Source organism: Nelumbo nucifera, chromosome 8 (assembly GCF_055504915.1).
Source record: "Nelumbo nucifera cultivar China Antique chromosome 8, China Antique-T2T, whole genome shotgun sequence".
Lineage (NCBI taxonomy): Eukaryota > Viridiplantae > Streptophyta > Magnoliopsida > Proteales > Nelumbonaceae > Nelumbo > Nelumbo nucifera.
Window position 1 is genome coordinate 36163161 of NC_142656.1, and position 24430 is coordinate 36187590.

A 24430-nucleotide genomic window follows, 5' to 3' on the forward strand; every position below is an offset into this window, starting at 1 on the left:
CAAGTTGGGCTTCTTCAATAAATTGGGCTACTACAAGGCTCTTCTGTGAATTGGGCTTCAACTGTGGGCTAGGCTTCTCTACGAATTTTCTCCGACTTTGGGCCCGATTTTGACCTTGATGCAGACCGAATCTGTCAAAACCCAGAACATGAAAGTTGTGGAGTTCTCCCTTATATTTCCGGTGCATCTTGAATCATCCCAAAGGGAGTCCAGGTTTGAGAGTTATGCCCAGTGACGGGTTTGTCGAAGCCCTCAAAATTAGTACTAGTCCCACAATAAGATATTTGCAGTAAAAGTGGTACTAGGTTGAATCCCACAGGGAGCTAACATTAATCTCTTAGCCAAATGGATAATATTACTGAGTGGGAAAATTAAATACTGAAATTAAATGAAGAAATAGCAAATTTAACAAACAAGAGAAATTAGTCTTCCCGAATTCTGGTTCAGGGGTTCGGTTTAACCAATTGGCCATCGATCATAGGTATCACTGGTAATCTTGCAATTCAAGCATTTAACCTTAGATTTGTTAGGATAGCCATAATAAACCTTGTATTTTCCTAAATCAGTAGACCAAACCCAACATTCAATCAACACTTATCACTAATTGATTGGGTACGATAGCGTTCCATATCAATTAGTGATAGCATTAGGCTTTGTGAAAACAGTTAAACCAAAGCAACAATAATTGAGATAGATGCAATTATCGAATCTTGTTCCATCGATTCCCTTAGGTTAAAACATGTCAATACATTGGTCAAAGGCTGTCACGAACAATTGACCCAAAAAGATATTAACCTAATTGCTACTTGTACCACTATTCGTGACAATTATGGATCACCGAAATCATGGATAGCAGTAGGATAATCAACATTAATTCACTTTGTCAGACTAATTAACATTAACATCCAATGAAAATATGCACAAGAATCAATGAATACTTGAATTAGAAAACATGAACTTAAAATTAAATACAGAACCTCACAATGACTCAATCGAACCTCCCCCCTTGAACCAGAAAAGATAAGTTTAGCTGCTCATGATTTTCGAACCCTCCATGCGTTTCTTCTCTATGGCCGAATTGCTCTCTTGGTAGCTTGAGTTGCTTGGTGATCTCTTGGATCTTGGAGTGAGTGATGCTAGAGCTGGTCCGCCCCCCTCTTTATATAGCTGAGGGAGAGGGCTCTCTCCAACTCCTTCTAGGAGATTAACTTCAAGTCCTGATCTGTTTTGAACTAATCCTATCCTATCTCTTATCTAGTGATGTAATCCAATCTTCTTATCTTTATAGGATTATATTTAAAGTTTAAATCTAATAAGACTCTCTTTCTGGAGGTTACATTCGAAATTTGGATTCTACGCTCTTGAATTCGAGTTGGGCTGCTTCAAGGTTCTTCTGCGAGTTGGGCTTCAGCTGTGAAATGGGCTTTGCTATGCTCTGACTTCGGGCCCGGTTTCGTCTTCAATGCGGACCGAATCTGTCAAAACCCAAAACATAAACGTTTTTAGCCTTTCTTTCATCTTTCTGATGCCTCTTGAATTAACCAAATCAGAGTTGATAATTGAGAGTTATGCCCCGATTACTTAATTGTGCCGAAACTGTGCAAAATCATCCGATTTGCCTTGTTTTCTTCCAATTGCCTTCTTGCTTGCCCTGAATCGAAATACAATAGTAATGAGTCCAATTAAGTGATAAATTAATGAAAAAGAGTGAATATTAGGGGATAAAAATAGGGTACTTTTTACTCTCATCAAATCCCCCCACACTTAAACCTTGCCCGTCCTCGGGCAAGACAAAACCTAAACAAAAACAAACTAACTACCTTCTGATTTTTAAACTTAACTCTCCTTCATCCTTCTCCACAAATATTCTAGGTTAACTATTGCAAACCATTAAATTAGCACAACCAAGTGATACACGACCCGTCCATCAGTCAATCCAATTTTTGCTACTACAAACCATGTCGTAAATCAGGGAAAACCTCTTTCTCTTCTCTATCTTTTTTTTTTATTTTCTTTTTTTTTTCTCCTCTGAAGAAGTGAGTGCATTTTATAATCCATATCACTTTTGGACTACTTGGTCAGTAGGTGCATTTTATGCTCCATCCTACTATTTGAATTGCTATCAAGTAGGTGCATTTTATGCTCCGTCCTACTATCAGATGACTTGGCTGGTAAGTGCATTTTATTTTCCCTCCTACCATCGGATTACTTGACCGGTAGGTGAAAGAATGGTAGGATCCATTGTATGGACGCCAAAAGGGTTGCGGAATGGGTGGGAGAATATCAAAAATTTTTCCTACCTTCTTCTAACTGGGAATCATATTCCCTAAATTTAGAATACAATATTCAAGGATCCTACCTGAACCATAATTGAACCAGATCTGAACCAAAAGACAAGGAGAGACTTATACCTGATCCAGAGAAGTAGTATCTCCCAAAGTTTGTGTTCACGCCCAAAGAGGACACCAAGATCTGCTCCTGCTAAAGATGACACAACTGTATGTGGAACGGAACCAGCAGAGTGCGTCCTACACACTGAATCCTTCGCAAAATTCCACTGGAAACTCTGAGCACCAAATCTTTTCAGTCTTTTATGCAAAACTGATGTCAAGAACCAATTTCTTGATTTCTTTCTACTTCAAAGATCGAATCTTGTAAGAAAGAATGGCGGCGGCTGGAGGAGAACTCCTGAAGTGAAGATGGCTGAATTGCTCATCTTCTCTCTGGAGTGTGTATGGGATCCAATTCCAATTCACAGGATGATTTCCCTAGGTTCAAAATCTGATTATGATCTCTTAGGGTTTCTCCTCTTTTCTTCTTGATTAAGAAACCTCCTAATTAGGAGTTATCCCAATCCAAATCAGTATTTGGATAGGGGATGATCTTAATCCTATCGACAGATTAAGTTAGCTTACTCCTGATCTTATCAGGAGGTTACCAGATTCAAATCTGATTTGAATTTGGTCTCCTAGAGTGGATAAGGTTAATGTCCCAATCCTTTTGCTAACTTTAATCCCAGATTTGCCTCATAGATGGGTGATCATATCAGCCCAGCTCAAAATGGGCTTTTGTACCATTAAGTTTTCAGTGCTTAATTAGTTTCCAATCTGCTGCCCAGTTGGGCTTCTTTGTATGGTGTGGGACCCAAGCATTGATCTACACACCATCCACATGGGTTCGGCCAAGCCTTTATCACAAGGCCTAGCCGAATTCATTGAAAAGCTCAATGAACCCCTGGGCCCATCACATGGATCCTATGGGCCCAACACTTACATTAAGTGGTCCCCGGGCCAAGCCATCTTATAAAAACCCAGGGACTGTGGGTAGGTGCAAGATTAGCTCATCAGGTACTATCCTAAATGGTCTCACACTTAACCTTTCAGCCGATAATGATCAAGCACTGCCCGACAAGAGAGGACCTCTCCCTCGGCTGCAAGGAACAGCCGGAGTCCCATACTTTCCATGTGTTTCTCAAACACCTTCTGTGTCAGTGGCTTAGTCAATGGGTCTGCCACAATATCCGCTGATGTTACTTTCTGAATTAGGACGTCCCCTCTACCAACGATCTCCCGCAGTACGAGGTACTTCGTCTCAATCTACTTTGACTTCGAGTGGGCCCGAGTCTCTTTAGCCTGGGCGATCGCTCCATTGTTGTTACGCAACAACAGGATGGGTGATGTGCTGGATGGAGTCACTCCCAATTCGTTTATGAATTTCGTCATCCACATGACTTCCTTAGCAGCTTCACTTACAGCAATGTACTCGGCCTCAGTTGTGGAATATGCAGTGAACCCCTGTTTGCTGCTTTTCCAGCAAACAGCACACGATCCTATCATGAAAACATACCCAAATGTAGACTTTCTATCATTTGGATCCGACTGGAAATCGGCATCAGTATACCCTAGAACTTGTAGTGAACGACCATCGCATATCAGACAAAACTCTTTTGTCCTTCGAAGGTATTTGAGTATGTTCTTCACAACAGTCCAATGCTCCTGCCCTGGGTTGGCCTGGAATCTGCTTACCACACTCACCGCCTGAGCAATGTCCGAGCGAGTGCACAGCATGGCATATATGATGCTCCCTACGACTGAGGCATAGGGAACGTCTCTCATGCCCTCGATCTCCTTAGAAGTCTTGGGAGACATTTTCTTGGAGAGATTGACTCCGTGCCTGAAAGGAACATTTCCTTTCATGGAGTTCTCCATGCTGTATCTTTTGACAATTTTATCAATGTTAGCAGCCTGGGATAATCTAATTATCCGCTTTGATCTATCTCTATAGAGTTGAAGACCCAGTATATATGAAGCTTCTCCAAGATCTTTCATAGAGAACTGCTGTGAAAGTCATACCTTGACCGAAGTCAACATTCCTATATCATTCTCAATGAGTACGATATCGTCCATGTACAACACCAAGAAGGTGATCTTATCCCCACTGGACTTCCTGTAAATACAGGGCTCATCCGGATTCTGCTCAAAGTCAAACGTTTTGATGGCAGAATCGAAACAGATGTTCCAACTCCTAGAAGCCTGCTTAGGTCCATATATGGATCTATTAAGTTTACATACCATGTGTTCCTGACCAACAACAATAAAGCCTTGCGGCTGCTGCATGTGGATATCTTCACTAAGATCTCCATTCAGGAATGCGGTTTTGACATCCATCTGTCAAATCTCGTAGTCATGGTATGCTGTTACAACTAGCAGGATCCTAATGGATTTAAGCATGGCCATGGGCGTAAAGGTTTCCTCATAATCGATGCCTTCTTTCTGAGTATACCCTTTCGCCACTAAACGAGCTTTGTAGGTCTCAATCCTACCATCGGGGCCCTTCTTCCTCTTGTAGATCCCTTTGCAACCAATTGCTTTTACCCCAGAGGGCGAATCTACTAGAGTCCAGACTCTATTGGTCTCCATCGAGTCCATTTCAACTCTCATGGCCTCCACCCACTTCTGGAAATCTATGTCTAACACAGCTTCCGTGAAAGTTACGGGATCCTCCTCACTAGTCAAGGCTTCCACCAGGTAACTATCCTGGTCATAACCATATCGGACTGGTGGTTTGGATACCCGAGTGGATCTTCTAGGTTGGTCACTTCCTGGAACTTGTAGGACATCTCCCACTGCTCCTAAGCTCTCCTCATTAAGAACTATTTCCTGACGATGGGTGTCCAGGATGTATTTGGTTTCTATGAATTGTGTGTTTCGACTGCCGAACACTTTTTGCTCACTTGGGTCATAGAATAGATAACCCACCGAATCTTTTGGGTAGCCTATAAATAGGCAACGACTGGTTTGGATTCCAACTTGTCCACACTTGTTCTTTTAACGTGTGCAGGACAACCCCAAATCTTCAAGTGTCTTACACTTGGCTTCCTTCCGTTCCATAGTTCATATGGAGTTTTCGGAACCGATTTGGTTGGATCCCGATTCAGCATGTAGATAGTAGTCTATAATGTATATCCCCCAAAGGATGTGGGTAATTTTGAGCGTACGAGAAGTAACCGGACCATGTCCAACAAGGTCCTATTCCTCATCTCTGAAACACCGTTGAGTTGAGGTGTGGCAGGAGGATCTAATTGTGACACTATCCCATTGACCTTTAAGTAGTCTCTGAATTCGTCAGAGAGGTACTCGCCACCTTGATCCGATCGAAGGGCCTTAATTTCTCTCCCTAACTATTTCTCGACTTCCTATCTAAACTCTTTGAACTTTTCAAAGGATTTAGACTTGTGTCTCTTTAGGTACACGTAACCATATCGTGAAAAATCATCTGTAAAGGTGATGAAATGCACGTGTTGATTTCGTGTCCTAACAGTCAGGGGACCACATACATCAGTATGTATAAGGTCAAGTGTGCCTACACATCTTTCAGGCTTACTGTCAAATGGTCGTTTAGTCATCTTACCTTGGAGGCAAGGCTCATAAGTGGAAAGATTTTATACGGTCAGAAAATCCAAAGGACCACCTTTACCAGCCTTGTGATTCGGTCAACACCGATATGGCCAAGTCGGTAATGCCAGAGGCACGTGGGATTTACTATATCACAAGTCCTTATCTTGGGTTTTTTGACCGACGTAGTTTTGGTTAAGTTAGTTTCCAGAGAAGGATGTAGAACATAGAGACCGTTCTCTAGTTCCCCGCATGCGATGAATTTGTTATTCCGTTTAACAATAATCATATTACTAAAATAAATAGTACATCCATTAACACATAGTTTAGAAACAAAAATTAAATTTCTTCTCAAGTTCTGTACATAAAGACAATCTTTAAGTACAAGCACTCCTTCTCTAATGACTAATTCTATGGTTCCAATTGCCGCAGTTGCAACACTTGCAGTCACTCCCAAAAATAGTGTCACTTTGCCTTCACTCAATTTTCTGCCAACTTTGAACCCCTACAGTGAGTTACACGCATTAGTTGAAGCCCTAGAGTCAACACACCAGGACACAGAAGTAACTAACATATTAGTTTCTATGACACAAGTTTCGACGTTACCTTTCTTAGATTCCTGGTAGGCAGGACATTTCCTCTTCCAGTGGCCAGTCTGCTTGCAGAAGTGACAGACATCAAATGCCTTGTTCTTCTTCTGCTTCTTAGGCTTGGCAGCTTTCTTCTGGGGCTTCTTTGCCTTTCTCTTTTTCTTGCCCGATTTGTTAGTTTCAGCAAGCATAACCACAGGCTCATCCTTCTTAAGTAGATCCTCGGCCCTCTGCAACATATTGCTGAGTTCCTGGACGTTGACTTTCAACTTGTTCATGTTGTAGTTCATTGTGAATGCAATGATGGAAGAGGGCAAAGAATTTAGGATGGCATACACTTGCGTGCCAAGATCTTACTCGGATCCAAGGGCTTCGAGTTCGTTAATGTAGCCCATCATCCGAAGACAATGGTCATGAACTTTTTTCCCTTTGGACGTCTGTGCGGTCATGAACAGTTTCAGGACCTTCTGTCGAGTAGAACGATTATGCTCTTCATACATTGTCTTTAGACTGTCCAATATGTCCTTGGCTAGTTTGATCTGATCGAACTGCCTTTATATTGAGTTGTCTAGTGAGGCAATGACAAAGCAGCGGGCTAAGGAGTTTTTATCCTCCCAATCTTGGTAGTCCCTCCTACGGGCCTTAGAAGCCCTATCACCCGGATGCTTCGGGGCAGGATTTTTCACCACCTTATCTAACTTTTCGGAAGTTAGGACCTGCATAAGATTTCTGTACCAGTTGGCAACGTTTGGGCCCTTAAGCTTGTTATCGTCTAGAAGCTTTGCGAATTGACCGTTTTCCATTTTCTGATAAAACAACAAAGATGTTAGTCCACAACCTTAGTTTGATTCATGTTACCTACATAGATATGGTTTTTTAGTGATGGAGACGGCGAAATATCTCTGGAAATGTGGGAAATCACATAGGGTGCGTGGGGCCAACTGTTTCAACTGTAAAACTCTACCACCTTTCTGTGACGGATCCTATCCACTCATCATATGAGATTTCTCTTTGGCCTCTGTCAGACGTGGTTCAGAGCCGTTTTCAGGTAAACCTTTTTGTGCAGTTAGTGCTCACCCATCATATTCAGGTTACGCCAAGGTACCGTGAGAGAGTTCCCATTTTCTGGGGAAGCCCCTCCCACTTTGGTCTATGATGCCCCTATCATCTTATGAAACACTCTGACAGATCCAACAGCAAATGGATAGCCCAATTTTATGATGCGTTTCCTCATTACTGAAGGACCCATCATTGTGCTAATGACAGAAGGCCTTTAGAGAGTCCATCATATGGATCTCCTTATCACATGCACTCATATTTGCTGGAGGGAACCAAATTATGCCATAGTTCTAATTTTAGGTCAAACTAGAGTGGCTCCCACTGACTTTCATAAACTCAGATTTCTGGTGTGTCTTAATCATCTAGGGTTTCCGTACGCATCCCTTTTCAGGGTTGTGGGGCCCACCAAGTTTGGAGGAGTCATCCAATGACCTTATGGGACACCATGGCAATGATGTTTATTCAGCCATGGTGTGCGTAAGAGCCACTAACGAGTCATCATGGGCCAGGTGCTTATGGCCCATGGTTGCAGCACATCCAACATCCAAACATCACATGTAAAGGAAGAATTGATTCAATCGATTAACTGCTGTAAAGCCCATTGAACAGCCCATTTAAAATCCATAACATTAACAATTAATGTCGACTAGGTATTTGGGCTGAATCGCAGTTAGCAGTTCAGCCCATACAACTTTTCTCACAAGAGTGGGCTTTTGCAGTTTTAACCATTTAAAACTGAGCTTTACAGGTGGGCCGAATTAATCCATGTAATTGAACATCAGATTTGGAACAGCAAGTGTGAGAAAAATTGGACTGAAAACAGTCCCCTTCGAACCCTAGATTCGGTCCAAACAGTTTTGGTCCAATCTAGTCCGAAATTGTTCGAAACTGATTTTCAATTCAAGAGTTAATTCATGAAAGATCTGAAATTAATAATTTTAATTTTAGACAATCACAAATCAAATATGGACTGTTCGCACCACCTGCCAAACAGAGGTTAATCATTAGGGTTGCAGTTTCACAAATTGCAAATCGCAGAAAGTGATTTCTCCATCTGCAAATCTCCAGCGCCGCCTTCTTCTTCCTTCTTCTTCAATCAAGAAAATAAAAAGAAATAGAAATCCTATTTCTATTAATTAATTACATTCTTGATCAAATCCTATACATTCAGTCTAGAAAATAAAAAAAAAATTATTTACAGACCGAATTGAATGAATAATAATAAAATAAAAGGTTGCGTAGACCATCTGCGCCAAAACAGCACTACGATCTCCAGGTTCGAACAGTCCATTAAATCAAAATAAATAAAGAATGGTTCTAAATAAATTTTGGATTTAACAGAAATTAATTTCAGATCAATCGCCCTTTACAAGAAACAATTTCTTGAAATAAAGAAAATAATCTGCGCAAATCTTGGCAGAACATCTTTTGTCCATCTGCGTAGGTTCAGATCTGATTTTCTTTTGGTTCAAGATTTGAACCTATGGCTCTGATACCACTGAAAGAATGGTATGATCCATCGTATGGACGCCCAAAGGGTTGCGGAATGGTTGGGCGAATTTCAAAAATTTTTCCTACCTTCTTCCAACTGGGAATCATATTCCCTAAATTTAGAATACAATATTCAAGGATCCTACTTGAATCATAATTGAACTAGATCTGAACCAAAAGACAAGGAGGGAATTATACCTGATCTAGAGAAGTAGTATCTCCCAAAGTTGGTGTTCTTGCCCAAAGTGGACACCAAGATCCGCTCCTACTGAAGATGACACAACTGTATGTGGAACGGAACTTGCGGAGTGCATCCTACACACTGAATCCTTTGCAAGAATCCACTGGAAACTTTGAGCACCAAATCTTTTCAGTCTTTTCTGCAAAACTGATGTCAAGAACCAATTTCTTGATTTCTTTCTACTTCAAAGATCGAATCTTGTAAGAAAGAATGGCGGCGGCTGGAGGAGAACTCCTGAAGTGAAGATGGCTAAATTGCTTCTCTTTTCTCTGGGGTGTGTATGAGATCCAATCCCAATTCGCAGGATGATTTTCCCTAGGTTCGAAATCTGATTATGATCTCTTAGGGTTTCTCCTCTTTTCTTCTTGATTAAGAAACCTCCTAATTAGGAGTTATCCCAATCCAAATCAGTATTTGGATAGGGGATGATCTTAATCCTATCGACAGATTAAGTTAGATTACTCCTGATCTTATCAGGAGGTTACCATTTTCAAATTTGATTTGAATTTGGTCTCCTAGAGTGGATAAGGTTAAAGGCCCAATCCTTTTGCTAACTTTAATCCCAGATTCACCTCATAGATGGGTGATCATATCAGCCCTGTTTGAAATGGGCTTTTGGCCCATTAAGTGTTCAGTGCTTAACTAGTTTCCAATCTGCTGCTCAGTTGGGCTTCTTTGTATGGCGTGAGACCCAAGCATTGAACTACACACCAGCCACATGGGTTCGGCCCAGCCTTTATCACAAGGCCCAGCCGAATTCACTGAAAAGCTCAGTGAACCCTTGAGGCCATCACATGGACCCTATGGGCCCAACACTTACATTAAGTGGTCCCTAGGCCAAGCCATCTTATAAAAACCCAGGGACTGTGGGCAGGTGCAAGACTAGCCCATCAGGTACTATCCTAAATGGTCTTACACTTAACCTCTCAGCCCGTAATGATTAAGCACTGCTCGACAAGAGGGGACCTCTCCCTCGGCTGCAAGGAACAATGCTGCACTCTCTACTGACATGGATCCCGAGAATTAAAACCATTTGCAAACATTTTGAAACCGTATATATATATACATATAATATATATAAATTTTGCAAAAACAAAATTCCAACGATTGAAATCAACTGCCGGTAGTTTGGTTTCCATCAGAGAGAGTGCAGTCCCGATCATTACCTTTATCCGACGAAGGGGCTGATCCTGTCACTATGATCACTCACTCAGATGAATTCTCAGACTGCCCCAAAATACCCAGGTTTTGACCCCTTCTAAGGATCTCATTGATTTGCATATCAAAGACAGCCCGATCCGACACTTAGTGAAGTATCATAATCAAGTCTAGGGGTCAGGTGTATTTTCCAGTTTTGCCCATCTATCTCCAAGGTCCAGGGCAATACTGGAAATCTGGTCCGGTTAAATGATTCAAGTAATCCCATACTGCATGTGCCTTGGGTCTTACCCTGGTGGCTGAGACAGGCCATCCCAACACTTGGCGGCACACCAATATCAGCCTTGGCAGGATAAATCTCCCCAGACTTATCCAATGGTTATGAACATTTAAAACTAACACGAGTCTCAATAAGTGTCTAGTTTTAGGGTCTTTCACAGAATTATACCAAACAACATGAATCAAACATGCACTTTATTTATTTACAATAAATATCAAAAGTACATCAAATCGGATTGAAGCAAAGGGCATACAAAACTGTCAAACAGTAGGTGCATTTTTTGCTCCATCCTACCAATTGTGGCAATGGTGAAGTATTTACCCTATTTGCTTAAACCTGAATTGAGGACTAGCTTGACTGGAAAAGGCTTCAGATAAGTCATGTACTCCTTGATTTCAAAAGAGTTGAGGTTTTTTTTTTCTTTTTTTTTTTTGAAAAGCAAATGCAGAAAAACATGACATAAATCAAATTTTAAAACGCAACCTAAATTCTAACCTAAATCCCCTCCCCCACACTTAAAACTTACATTGTCCCCAATGTGAGGTTAAATGCAAAAAAAGGGCAGAAAAACTAAACTAGGAATGTAAAAACAAAAAGAAAAATGAAAAACAAACTTCCCTATTTTTAATAATCCTGAATCAGATCCTCTAATTCTTGTGGATGTAGCTTTCGGTGTTCTCCCCTTTCATCCATCATGGGTGTGTTCAAATCTGGAATAGGGGCTTTCGTATCCAATTGTGCACTCAATCCGAGCTCCTCATTCATATCTTCTTCAAAAATTTCTTGCACAATTGAATCAATAGTGTCAACCGAACAAATCGAATGACATTCATTGGGGTACTTCATTGCTTCAAAAATATTAAATTTAACAATTTCCCCGTCGAACTCGACGGAGAGGGTACCCTCGTCCACATCTATTTTGGTCTTGGCCGTTTTCATGAATGGCCTGCCTAATAGAAGTGGGGCTGAACTTGTGACCGTGTCCTCCTCCATCTTCAGGATGTAGAAATCAACTGGAAAAATTAAATCGTTAACCTGCACCAATACATCCTCAACAATCCCTTCTGGGTAAGCATTAGAACGATCAACTAATTGGATAACAACTTTAGTTTCTTTCAAAGGACCTAATCTTAAGGCACAGTAAATCGAGTATGGCATGACATTGATAGATGCACCTAAGTCTAACATAGCACGCTCGATTCGTTTATTACCAATCACACAAGGTAGGGTGAACATACTTGGATCAGCACATTTTTCTAGCAAGGTCCTCTTGATAACGGCTGAAACATTCTCCCCAACTCTTACCTTCTCATCGATTCACAACCTCTTGTTAGTGCATAATTCTTTCAAAAATTTTGCATATTTTGGGATTTGTTTTATTGCATCTAACAAAGGGATGTTGATCTCTACCTTCCAGAAGGTTTCTAGCACTTCTTGCTCATATTCCTCTTTCTTGGACTTTTCCAACCTTCTAGGAAAAGGTGGTACAACTGCATTAGTAACTTTAGGGAGAGGGGGATTGGATATTACCTCAATGGGGCCGTCAGTTGACCCTTGTTTTTCCTCTTCCTTGGCAGCCTTCGATGGTGGGCTTGGTCGGGGCTGCAACCCCTTTCCACTTCTCAACACTACTGCACTAGCATTCTCCTTTTGGTTGACTACTATTTGTGAGGGTAGTTTCCCAGAGCTCTGCGCCTCCAACTTGCTAATGGAAGTGGCAAGTTGGCTGATTTGGTTCCCCAAATTCTGAATGCTGGTTCTTGTTTCCTGCTGAAATTGCTGAGTATTAGTAGCTAGAGCCTTGACTATATCATCTAATGACATACCTGAATTTGGGGGTTGGCCTTGCGCTATGATGGGTGTTGAAAACTGGGACTGTTGACTGAAAAAGTGGGGCTGATATTTCTGCTGTTCTCCTTGGTTCCTGTAGCTTAGATTTGGATGATCTCTCCACCCCGGATTGTAGTAATTGGAGTAGGGATCATACTTTCGTTGGGGCTGGCCTGGGAATCCTCCTACGACACTTACTTGCTGCATTGATCCATCCTGTAGTGATGGACACATGTCTGTAGTATGTCCATGGATCGAACAGATACCACACACCCTGGCTGTTTGTAATTATCCTACAGCGAGTTGCCTAACCAAAGCAGTTAAATCTGAAATCTAATTTTCTAAATTAACATGGCTTACCTCATTAACTCGTCTAATGGTACCATCTGTCCTTGCACCAAACTGCTGTGAATTTTCGGCCATGTTAGAAATTAATTCCCTGGCTGCTTCGGGTGTTTTGTTTACTAAAGCTCCTCCACTGGCTACATCGACCATACTTCTATCCATGGGCTGGAGCCCTTCATAGAAGTATTGGATTAACAATTGTTCGGGTATTTGGTGGTGTGGACAGCTAGCAACAAGTTGTTTAAATCTTTCCCAATATTCATATAGTGTCTCACAACCAAATTTTCAAACTCCACATATTTCTTTTCTTATGTTTGTAGCCCGGGATGCAGGAAAATATTTATCCAAAAATATCCTATTCATCTCATCTCATGTGCGTATTGAACCGGGAGGAAGAATATACAACCAATCCTTTGCTTTATCTTGTAAAGTAAATAGAAAGGCTATGAGTTTTACCTGGTCCTCGGTCATACCTTGGGGCTTCATGCTCGAACATGGAATTCCTTTAGATGCTTATGAGGGTCCTCACCTGAAAAACCATGAAATATAGGCAATAGTTGTATCAAGCCAGATTTCAATTCAAAAGCTACCTCAAGAGTGGGATATGTTATACATAAGGGCTGTTGGTTCATAATCTGTGCAGCCAACTCCCTTAATGTCCTCTCTCTGTCAGCCATTCTTTCTTCTTCTTCGAAAATGGGAAGATCACAAGCTGGTAGATCAAAATCTGAATTCAGCCTTTTAGGTGAATGATCCTTCCTTTGTTTCGCCTCCTTCCTTAAACGATGGGTGGTCCTCTCAATTTCTGGGTTGTACTCGAGTTCAGCTCGTTGAGAAGCACGAGTCATAAAACAAGAAGGTTAACACAAATAGAAGGAAATAGCTAAGAAATTAAAGTTGCTCCCCGGCAACGGCACCAAAATTTTGATGGGTTTGTCGAAGCCCTCAAAATTAGTACTAGACCCACAATAAGATATTTGTAGTAAAAGTGGTACTAGGTCGAATCCCACAGGGAGCTAACAGTAATCTCTTAGCCGAATGGATAATATTACTAAGTGGGAAAATTAAATACTGAAATTAAAAGAAGAAATAGCAAACTTAAACAAACAAGAGAAATTAGTCTTACCGAATTCTGGTTCAAGGGTTCGGTTTAGCCAATTGGTCATCGATCATAGGTAACCTTGGTAATCTTGCAATTCAAGCATTTAACCTTAGATTTATTAGGATAGCCATAATAAACCTTGTGCTTTCCTAAATCAGCTGACCAAACCCAGCATTCGATCAACACTTATCACTAATTGACTGGGTACGATAGCGTTCCATATCAATTAGTGATAGCATTAGGCTTTGTGAAAATAGTTAAACCAAAGCAACAATAATTGAGATAGATGCAATTATCGAATCTTGTTCCATCGATTCCCTTAGGTTAAAACATGTCAATACATTGGTCAAAGGCTGTCACGAACAATTGACCCAAAAAGATATTAACCTAATTGCTACTTGTACCACTATTCGTGACAATTATGGATCACCGAAATCATGGATAGCAGTAGGATAATCAACATTAATTCACTTTGTCAGACTAATTAACATTAACATCCAATGAAAATATGCACAAGAATCAATGAATACTTGAATTAGAAAACAAGAACTTAAAATTAAATACAGAACCTCACAATGACTCAATCGAACCTCCCCCCTTGAACCAGAAAAGAGAAGTTTAGCTGCTCATGATCTTCGAACCCTCCATGCGTTTCTTCTCTATGGCCGAATTACTCTCTTGGTAGCTTGAGTTGCTTGGTGATCTCTTGGATCTTGGAGTGAGTGATGCTAGAGCTGGTCCGTTGAACTAACTGTCCTACTGATTTTTAAACTCAACTCTGCTTCATCTTTCTCTACAAATAATCTAGGTTAACTATTGCAAACTGTTAAATCAACACAACCAAGTCATACACGACTCATTCTTCAGTCAATCCAATTTTTTCTACTACAAACCAGGTAGTAAATCAGGGAAAACCTTTTTATCTTCTCTCTCTTTTTATTTTCTTTTTCTCTCCTCTGAAGAAGTGAGTGCATTTTATGCTCCATCTCACTTTTGGATTACTTGGTCAGTAGGTGCATTTTATGCTCCATCCTACTATTAGATGACTTGGCTGGTAGGTGCATTTTATGCTCCATCCTACCATCAGATTACTTGACCGGTAAGTGCATTTTATGCTCCTTCCTACCAATTGTGGCAATGGTGAAGTATTTACCTTATTTACTTGAACCTGAATATAGGACTAGCTTAAAAGGGATGGCTTCAGCTGAATGGTGTACTCCTTGATTATATTTCTTTACTCAGTTCACAAGAATCTTCCTAGATCACTGTTTCAATTGATTTTAAAAGAGTTGAGTGTTTTTTTTTATGAAAAGCAAATGCAGAAAAACACAACCTAAATCAAATTTTAAAATGCAACCTAAATTCTAACCTAAATTCCCTCCCCCACACTTAAAACTTACATTGTCCCCAATGTGAGGTTAAATGCAAAGAAAGGACAGAAAAACTAAACTAGAAATGTAAAAACAAAAAGAAAAAGGGAAAAACAACTTCCCTATCATGGATCCTCTAACTCTCATGGTCGCAGCTTTCGGTGTGCTCCTCTTTCATCCATCATGGGTAGGTTCAAATTTGGAATAGGGGCCTGCAAAATAGATGGAAGGAGTTTTGTGTGAGTTGGAGGTAAACTAAGAGTTATAGTTTTAAAAGATTCCAACTCAAAAGTCGAATTTTGCAATTCAAGATTCAACACAAACTCCTTTTTTGCTTGTTGTAATTGATCAGGCCCATTGTTAAGTGCAACTTTCACTATGTCTTCATCATCTAGTTCAAAAGTTTGCTGCACTAAAGAGTCAGTAATATCTATAGAAAAAATGGAATGCGTACAGGATGAATCTAGAGCCTTAACTATCTCATCTAAAGTGACGGGTTGTCAAAGCCCTCAAAATTAATGCTAGTCCCACAATAAATTTGTAGTAGTAGTGGTACTAGGTCGAATCCCATAGGGAGCTAGGGAAATAATTTCTCAGCTGAGTATGCAATATAAAGAGTGGGAAAATTAAAAAATCAAAATTCAAAAGGAATCAAGAGAGCAATATCAACTTAAGAGAAATCCGTCTTACCGAATTCTGATTCAAGGGTTCGGATTTAATCAATTGGTCATCGATCCTAGGTAGACTTCGGCAGTCTTGCAATTCAAGCATTTAACCTTAGATTTATTAGGATAGCCATTATAAACCTTGTGTTTTCCTAAATCAGCTGACCAAACCCAGCATTCGATCAACACTTATCACTAATCGACTGGGTATGATAGCGCTCCATATTAACTAGTGATAGCATTAAATTTTGTGAAAACAGTTAAACCAAAATAACAATAATTGAGATAGCTGCAATTATCGAATCTTGTTCCATTGATTCCCTTTAGGTTAAAACATGTTAATACATTGGTCAATGACTGTCACAAACAATTGACCCAGAAAGATATTAACCTAATTGCTACTTGTATCACTATTCGTGACAATTACGGATCACCGAACCATGGATAGCAGTAGGAAAATCAATATTAACTAATTTGTTAGACTAATTAACATTAACATCCATAGAGAATAAGCACAAGAATCAATGAATACTTGAATTAAAAATCAAGAACTTGAATTAAATACTAAACCTCACGATGACACAATCGAACATCCCCCTTAAATTAGAAAAGAAAAGCTTAACTGCTCATGATTTTCGAATCCTCCATGCTCTGCTTCTCAGAAGGCCGAACTGATCTTTCTTGATTGATCGAGTTGCTTGATGCTTGATTGATGGATTTTTTGATTCATTCTTAAAGCTAGTCTGCCCGCCCCCTCCTTATATAGCTGAGGGAGAGGGCTGTTTTTCAACTCCTTTTAGGAGATTAACCTCAATTAAGAAAGTCCTGATCTGTTTTGAACTAATCCTATCATATCTCTTATCTAGTGATCTAATCTCAATCATCTTATCTTTCTAGGATTACATTCAAAACTTAAATCTGATAAGACTCTCTTTCTAGAGATTACATTCGAAATTGGGACTCTTGGCTCTTGAATTCGAGTTGGGCTGCTTTAATAACTTGGGCTGCTACAAGGCTCTTCTGCGAATTGGGCGTCAACTGTGAAATGGGCTTTGCTGCAAACTTTCTCCGACTTTGGTCCCGATTTTGTCTTTGATGTGGACCGAATCTGTCAAAACCCAAAACATAAAAGTTGTGGGCCTATCCGTCATATTTCCAGTGCATCTTGAATTATCCAAGTCGGAGTCCGGAATAGAGAGTTATGCCCAGATTACTGAATGGTGCCGAAATTGTGCAAAATCATCCGATTAGCCTTGTTTTCTTCCAATCGCCTTCTTGCTTGCCCTGAATCGAAATACAAGAGTAATGAGTCCAATTAAGTGCTAAAATAATGAAAAAGAGTGAATATTTGGGGATAAAAAATAGGGTACTTTTTAGTCTCATTATAAAGACATACCTGAACTTGAGGGTTGATTTTGGGCTTGGATAAGTGCTGGAATTGGAGGTTGTCTGTTGAAAGCTTGAGGCTGGAATCTCTGTGGCCCTCCTTGATTTCCATAGCTTAGATTGGAATGATCCCTCCACCCAAGATTGTAATAATTAGAATAGGGATCATATTTGCGTTGAGGTTGGCTAGGAAATCCTCCTACGGCATTGACTTGTTGCATTGAATCATCTCGCAATGATGGGCACATGTCTGTAGGATGCCCAGGAATTGAGCATATGCCACAAACCACAGTCGTTTTTAATTGTCCTGTAGCCAATTGACGAACCAAAGTAGTTATATCAGAAATTTGACTTTCCAGATTATAATAGCTTACCTCATTAACACGTCTGATAGCTCCATTTGTTCTTGCTCCAAATTGTTGAGAGTTCTTAGCCATGTTGGAGATCAATTGCCAAGCCGCCTCAGGTGTTTTGTCTTCTCAATTTCTGGAATATATTCTACTTCACCTTTTTGAGAAGAATGAGACATAAAACAAAAGAGGTTAGATCAAACAGAAGGCACGAAGCTAAGAAATTAAACTAGCTCCCCGGCAATGGCGCCAAAATTTTGACGGGTTGTCGAAGCCCTCAAAATTAATTCTAGTCCCACCTTACAACAAAATTATAGTAACAGTGGTACCAGGTCGAATCCCACAGGGAGCCAATAATTAATTTCTCAGCCAAATGTGCAATTTAAAGAGTGGGAAATTTGAATAATTAAAATTCTAAAATAACAAAAGAGCAAATAACAACTAACAAGGAATATTCAGTCTTACCAACTCTGATCCAAGAGTTCGAATTGAGTCAATTGGTCATCGATCATAGGTAAAAATCAGCAGTCCTGCAATTCAAGCATTTATCCTTCGGATTTATTAGGATAGCCATAATAAACCTCGTGTTTTCCTAATTTAGTTGACCAAACCCAGCATTCGATCAACACTTATCATTGACCGACTGGGCATGATAGTGTTCCATATCAATTAATGATAGCTATAACCTCCGTGAAAACAGTTAAACCAAAATAAAAATAATTGAGATAGCTGCAATTATCCAATCTTGTTCCATTAATTCCCTTTTGGTTAAAACATGCCAATACATTGGTCAAAGGCTGTCACGAACAATTGACCCAAAAAGATATTAACCTTATTGCTACTTGTACCACTATTCGTGACAATTACGGATCATCGAATTATGGATAGCAGTAGGAAGATCAACATTAATTAATTTGTCAGACTAATCAACATTAACTTCCATAAGAACATGCACAAGAATCAACGAATACTTGAATTAAAAGCAAGAAATTAAATTAAACACATAACCTCACGATGACACAATCGAATCAACAATCCCCCTTGAATCAGAAAAGAAAAGCTCAGCCACTCATAGTTGTCGTCTCCTTCTTGCTTTGCTTTCAAGATGGATGGACTGCTTGCTTGCTTGATTGCTTGATTTCTTGATTGATGCCTAAAGCTGGTCCGCGCCCCCCCCCTTTATATAGCTTTAGGAGGAGGGGCTCTCTCCAACTCCTCCTAGGAGATTATCCTCAAAAATAGAAAGTCCTAATCAGTTTTGATCTAATCCTATCCTATCTCTTATCTAGTAATCTCAATCCTCTTATCATTCTAGAATTACATTTGAAATTTAAATCTGATGGGACTTTTTATTCTTGAATTTGATGTGGGATTCTTCAATAAATTGGTCTGCTACAAGGCTCTTCTGCGAATTGGACTTCAGTTGTGGGTTGGGCTTCTCTATGAATTTTCTCCGATTTGGGCCCGATTTTGGCCTCGATGTAGACCAAATCTGTCAAAACCCAGAACATGAAAGTTGTGGAGTTCTCCCTTTTCTTTCCGGTGCATCTTGAATCATCCCAATCTAAGTCTGGGTTTTAGAGTTATGTGTAGATTACTGAATGGTGCCGAAATTGTGCAAAATCGTCCGATTAGCCTTGTTTTCCTCCTGTCGCCTTCTTGTTTGCCCTGAATCGAAATACAAGAGTAATGAGTCCAATTAAGTGCTAATTTAATGTAAAAGAATGAATATTTGGGGATAAAAATATGATATTTTTTATTCCCATCACCTACTCATTCTTTTCACCGCTAAACCCTAGCCACCCCTAACTATCAAATTTCCACCCTTCACTCTCTCCTAACCTCTAATCTCAACTGTCCAAGCCTTATCAGCCCCTCATACCCTTAGATCTCTCCCTAGATAGCATCCTCGGCTTACACCTCACTCCTTAAACCTCAGCCAATCTCCTTAGGGCACCACATCACACCAATCAATCACATTTCTCCAGCTATAGGCGCCCAAATCTGCACCCTTTATTCTGGGCGCCCAATTCTCAGCCCTACATAATATTGGACGCCCCCTCCTTCTCTTTTCAGCCTTAGGATCTCCAATAGAACAATCCTAACCCTCCAATCGCAAACCCTAGGGCACCCATATTTTTGCATAAACCCAAGAGCTGCCCATCTCTTCCACTCTAATCCCAGTTATGTCCACCCTTTCTCTATAAAAAGGACCCCAAGGGCCCTGGAGAAGGGGTTGGTCAATACCCAGTTCACAAGGCTAAGGTTTTTTGAGGAGTTCAAGGGTTGTAGAAAGGAAGGATGCCCAGATCTTGTCAGGAGGGGTTTCTGCAAGTAGTCCAGCCAAACTGGAACTATCACCACTAGATTTGATAAGCCGTCCCTTTTGTTTTCTTTATTTTCTTTTAGGTTGGATTCTGCCCCCAGGTAAGATGGAAGGCTGTTCTTGAGAAGTTCAAGGGTAGAGGAAGAGGAGAACGCTCAGGCAAGAGGAGGGGTTCCTGCTTGCGCCTAGCCACTACTGCCACCTCTGGATCCAGATCCCAACCAGTTTCCCAAAGTTTTAAATTTATTTTTTACAAGTATTTTTATTTTTCGTTCTTTAATTACTAGTTGTTATTTTATTTCTGAAATTTATTTTTATCAAATTTAATTTTTGTCTTTCTTTTTGCAGATCTAAAATTCGGCCAGGTAAGACAGAAGGCCCAACTCGAGGAGTTCAAGGGTCAAAGGATAGATCCGGAGACTACTACATCTGACCGAGTTGTAGATTTTTTATTTAGTTCTTTTATTTCTGTTATTTATTTATTTATTTGTAATTTTTACTTTTAGCATTGTTAGAATTTTATTGTAATGGATTCTAGTTCAGTTAATTAAATTTTGTGTTTCTGCAATATCAAATCTTGTAATTTTGTCCGGATTGAAGTATGTAACAATTTTTCCCTCACTTCCCTGTGGATACGACCCCTTTCTCAACACTAACTACATTTTGTATTTATTTTGAGAATCAAAAAATTTAAGAATATTGAAATTGGTGTTCCGAAGTGGTTAACAACACGCTTCCTGACACACCAGGGATTAGTGGCTAACATGTCATCCACCGTGAACTCCACGCTGCTGCGATTGCGACTATATGGCTATAGTGGATGCCTAAAGACTTCTGCATGCACTCTTGATGGCTAGTTTTTGCATTATTATGTTCACCCTTTGTTTAGTTAAGAACTATTGTAGCTCTTGGCTTTGCTCCAGCTTCTTAATTAGGGTGTCAAATTGGTACTGGTCGGCTGCTCTTACCAAATTGATACTGCCTCCCTGGGTATGGGCTGGGAGGGGCTCGGTTTCTATGTGTGCTAGGTCTCTTTTAATGAATTCATCGAGCTTAACTTTTTGTACGTATAACCTTCTCAGGGTAAAACAATCCATTAGGTCATGGTGCGGCGATTGGTAGAAGTTGCACCATCTTCCGCCGTGCTTATCCTTCTTCGGGTCTATTTCTGCTAGTGGTGGTGGCAGGTTGATGACTCTGTCTTTGACTAGCTTATTCATTATCATGATTACCTCCTCCCTTGTGCAGGGGAAGGGGGAAGGTACGCTTCTCCTTCTTGTGGCATTGTCACGTAGGTACAGCCTCTATTTGGCTCCTCTGTTGTTCCTGGGCTTCTGATCAATTGCATATGCATCATTCTTATTGAATGGAGAGGTATCTTTGATGGTGCATGTTAGATAGTGTATGCCCTTAGCTACAATCAGATTGATGTACATTATTGACATTTATTGTAAATGAATAAAGTAAATAATTGATTCATGTTATTAAGGTGTGTTTCTATGTCATACCCTTAAACTGGACACTAATGAGACTCGTGTTAGTTTAGAATCTTCACAACCATTGGATAGACCTGGGGAGGTTTATCCTACCAAGGCTGACACTAATGTGCTGCCAATTTAGTTGGGGTGGCTTGTCTCAGTTGCCAAGGTGAAACCTGAAGCACATATAGTATGGGTTTTCTTGAAACCTTGAACCAGACCATTTTCAAGTTATGCCATGGACCTTGGAGATAGATGAGCAAAACTAGAAAATTACACATGACCCCTAGACTCGATTATGCTATTGCACTAGGTGTTGGTTTGGGCTGTCTTTGATCTGCCAATCAATGAGATCCTTAGAGGGGGTCCAAACCTGGGCAGGTTGGTGCAGTCCAAGAATTCACCTGAGTTGGTGATCATAGTGACAGGATTAGCCCCTTTGTCGGACAAAGTGAATGATCGGGGAATGCACTCTCTTTGATGGAAACCTAAACTACCGGTAGTTGATTTCAAATTTGTTGAGATTTATTTTTGCAAAATATATTTATACAGAAATATACATACATATATATATATATATATATATATATATATATATATATATTGAAAGGGATGATAGAATCCATCGTATGGACGCCAAAATGGTTGTGGAATGGGTGGACGAATTTCAAAAATTTTCTACCTACCTTCCAACCATGAATCACATTCCCTGTTTTGGAATCAAGATTCAAGGGTCCTATTTGAACCAAAACCGGACCAGATCTGAACCAAAAGAGAAGGGAGTGATTATACCTGATCTAGAGAAATAATATCTCCCAAAGTTGGTGTTCACGCCCAAAGAAGACACCAAGATCCATTCCTGCTGAAGATGACACAGCAACTGTGGAACAGAACCAGCAGAGTGTGTCCAACACACTGAATCCTTCACAAGAATCCTTTGGAAGCAATGAGCACCGAACTGAATCAGCCTTTCAGCAAAGACTGATATCAAGAACTCTTCTTGATCTTTCTCTAACAAAGAAATCGAACTACAATAGATGGTGGCAGCTGCAACAGGACGAAGCTAGAGAAGAAGGTGGCGAACTAATTTTCTTCTCTAGGGTTTCTAAGATCCTATCTCAAAACTGCAGGGTGTGTTGTATGTTCCCTGGGGTTTGAATTCGTGTAATTCAAATAGGGTTTCCTCCAGTTGCTTAATGATTAAGAAAACCTCCTAATCATATTAGGAGTTGCCCTTATCCAAATCTATATTTGGATTAGAACTTTTCTTAAAATTATCTGCAGATTAGATAAGCTTTTGGGCTCATCCTAATCGCAGATCCGCCCCCCAATAATGACTGATCAAATCAGCCCAGTTCGAATTGGGCTTTAGGCCCAATAAGAATCAAGTGCACAAATGTCTTCCGAACTGCTGCCTAGTTGGGCTTCTTTATATGGTGTGGGACCCAAGCATTGATCTACACACCAGCCACATGGGTTCAGCCCCGCCTCTATTACAAGGCATGGCCGAATTCACTAGAGAGCCCAGTGAACCCCTTGAGCCCATCACATGGACCCTATGGGCCCAACACTTACACTAAGTGGTCCCTGGGCCAAGCCATCTTATAAAAACCCAGGGACTGTGGGCAGGTGTAAGATTAGCCCATCAGGTATTATCCCAAATGGCCTTACATTTAACATTTCAGCCCATAATGATCAGCACTAAAGACAGTCTTTCAGTACAAGAATCCCTTCTCTAAAACTTAATTCTACGGTTCCTATCGCCGTAGCTGCAACACATGCAGAAGTCCCCAAGAAAAGTGTCACCTCTCCTTCACTCAGCCTTCTACTTACTTTGAACCCCTACAGTGAATTATACGCATGAGTTGAAGCCATGGAATCAACACACCAGGACACAGAAGTTACTAATAAATTAGTTTCCATGACACAAGTTTCGAAAGTACCTTAGATTCTAGGTAGGCAGAACAATTCCTCTTCCAGTGGCCGACCTGCTTGCAAAAGTGACAGACATCGGATGCCTTGTCTTTCTTTTGTTTCTTAGATTTGGTGGTCTTCTTCTGAGGCTTTCTCTTTGCCTTCCTCTTCTTGCCAGATTTCCTAGCTTTCAACAAGCATGGCTATCGGCTCATCCTTCCTTATTAATTCCTCAGCTCTTTGCAATATATTACTGAGCTCTTGGACGCTAACATTCAGCTTGTTCATTTTGTAATTCATAATGAATGGGTTGAAGGACGGAGGTAGAGAGTCGAGAATAGCATCGATTTGTGTGACCAGATCTAGCCCGGAACCAAGGGCCTCCATCTCGTTTATGTAGCCCATCATCCAAAGACAATGGTCATGCACTTTCTGTCCCTTAGTCATCTGCGTGGTCATGAACTGTTTCAGGACCTTTTGTCGAGTAGAACAATTCTGCTCTTCGTATATAGTCTTCATACTATCCAATATGTCTTTAGTGAGTTCGATCTGATTGAACTGTTTCTGTTTCGGATTGTCCAAAGAGTCTATGATATAGCATTGGGCCAGGGAGTTGTTATCCTCCCACTCTTGGTATTCTCTCCTTCGGGCCTCAGAAGCCATATCCCCCGGATGATCTAGAGCAGGATTTTAGCCACCTTATCCAGTTTTTCTGAAGCCAGGACCAACATAAGGTTTCTGTACCAGTCGACATAATTGTGTCCCTTAAGCTTGTTGTCACCAAGCAACTTATCAAATTGTCCGTTTGCCATTTTCTGGTAAAACAACAAAACGTTAGTCCACAATCTTTAGTTTGATTCATGTTACCTACATAGATATGGCTTTTAATCTATGTTCAATTTCCATTTGTTCATCTTTGAGATTTCCCTCCTATCTCAGTGATGGAGATGG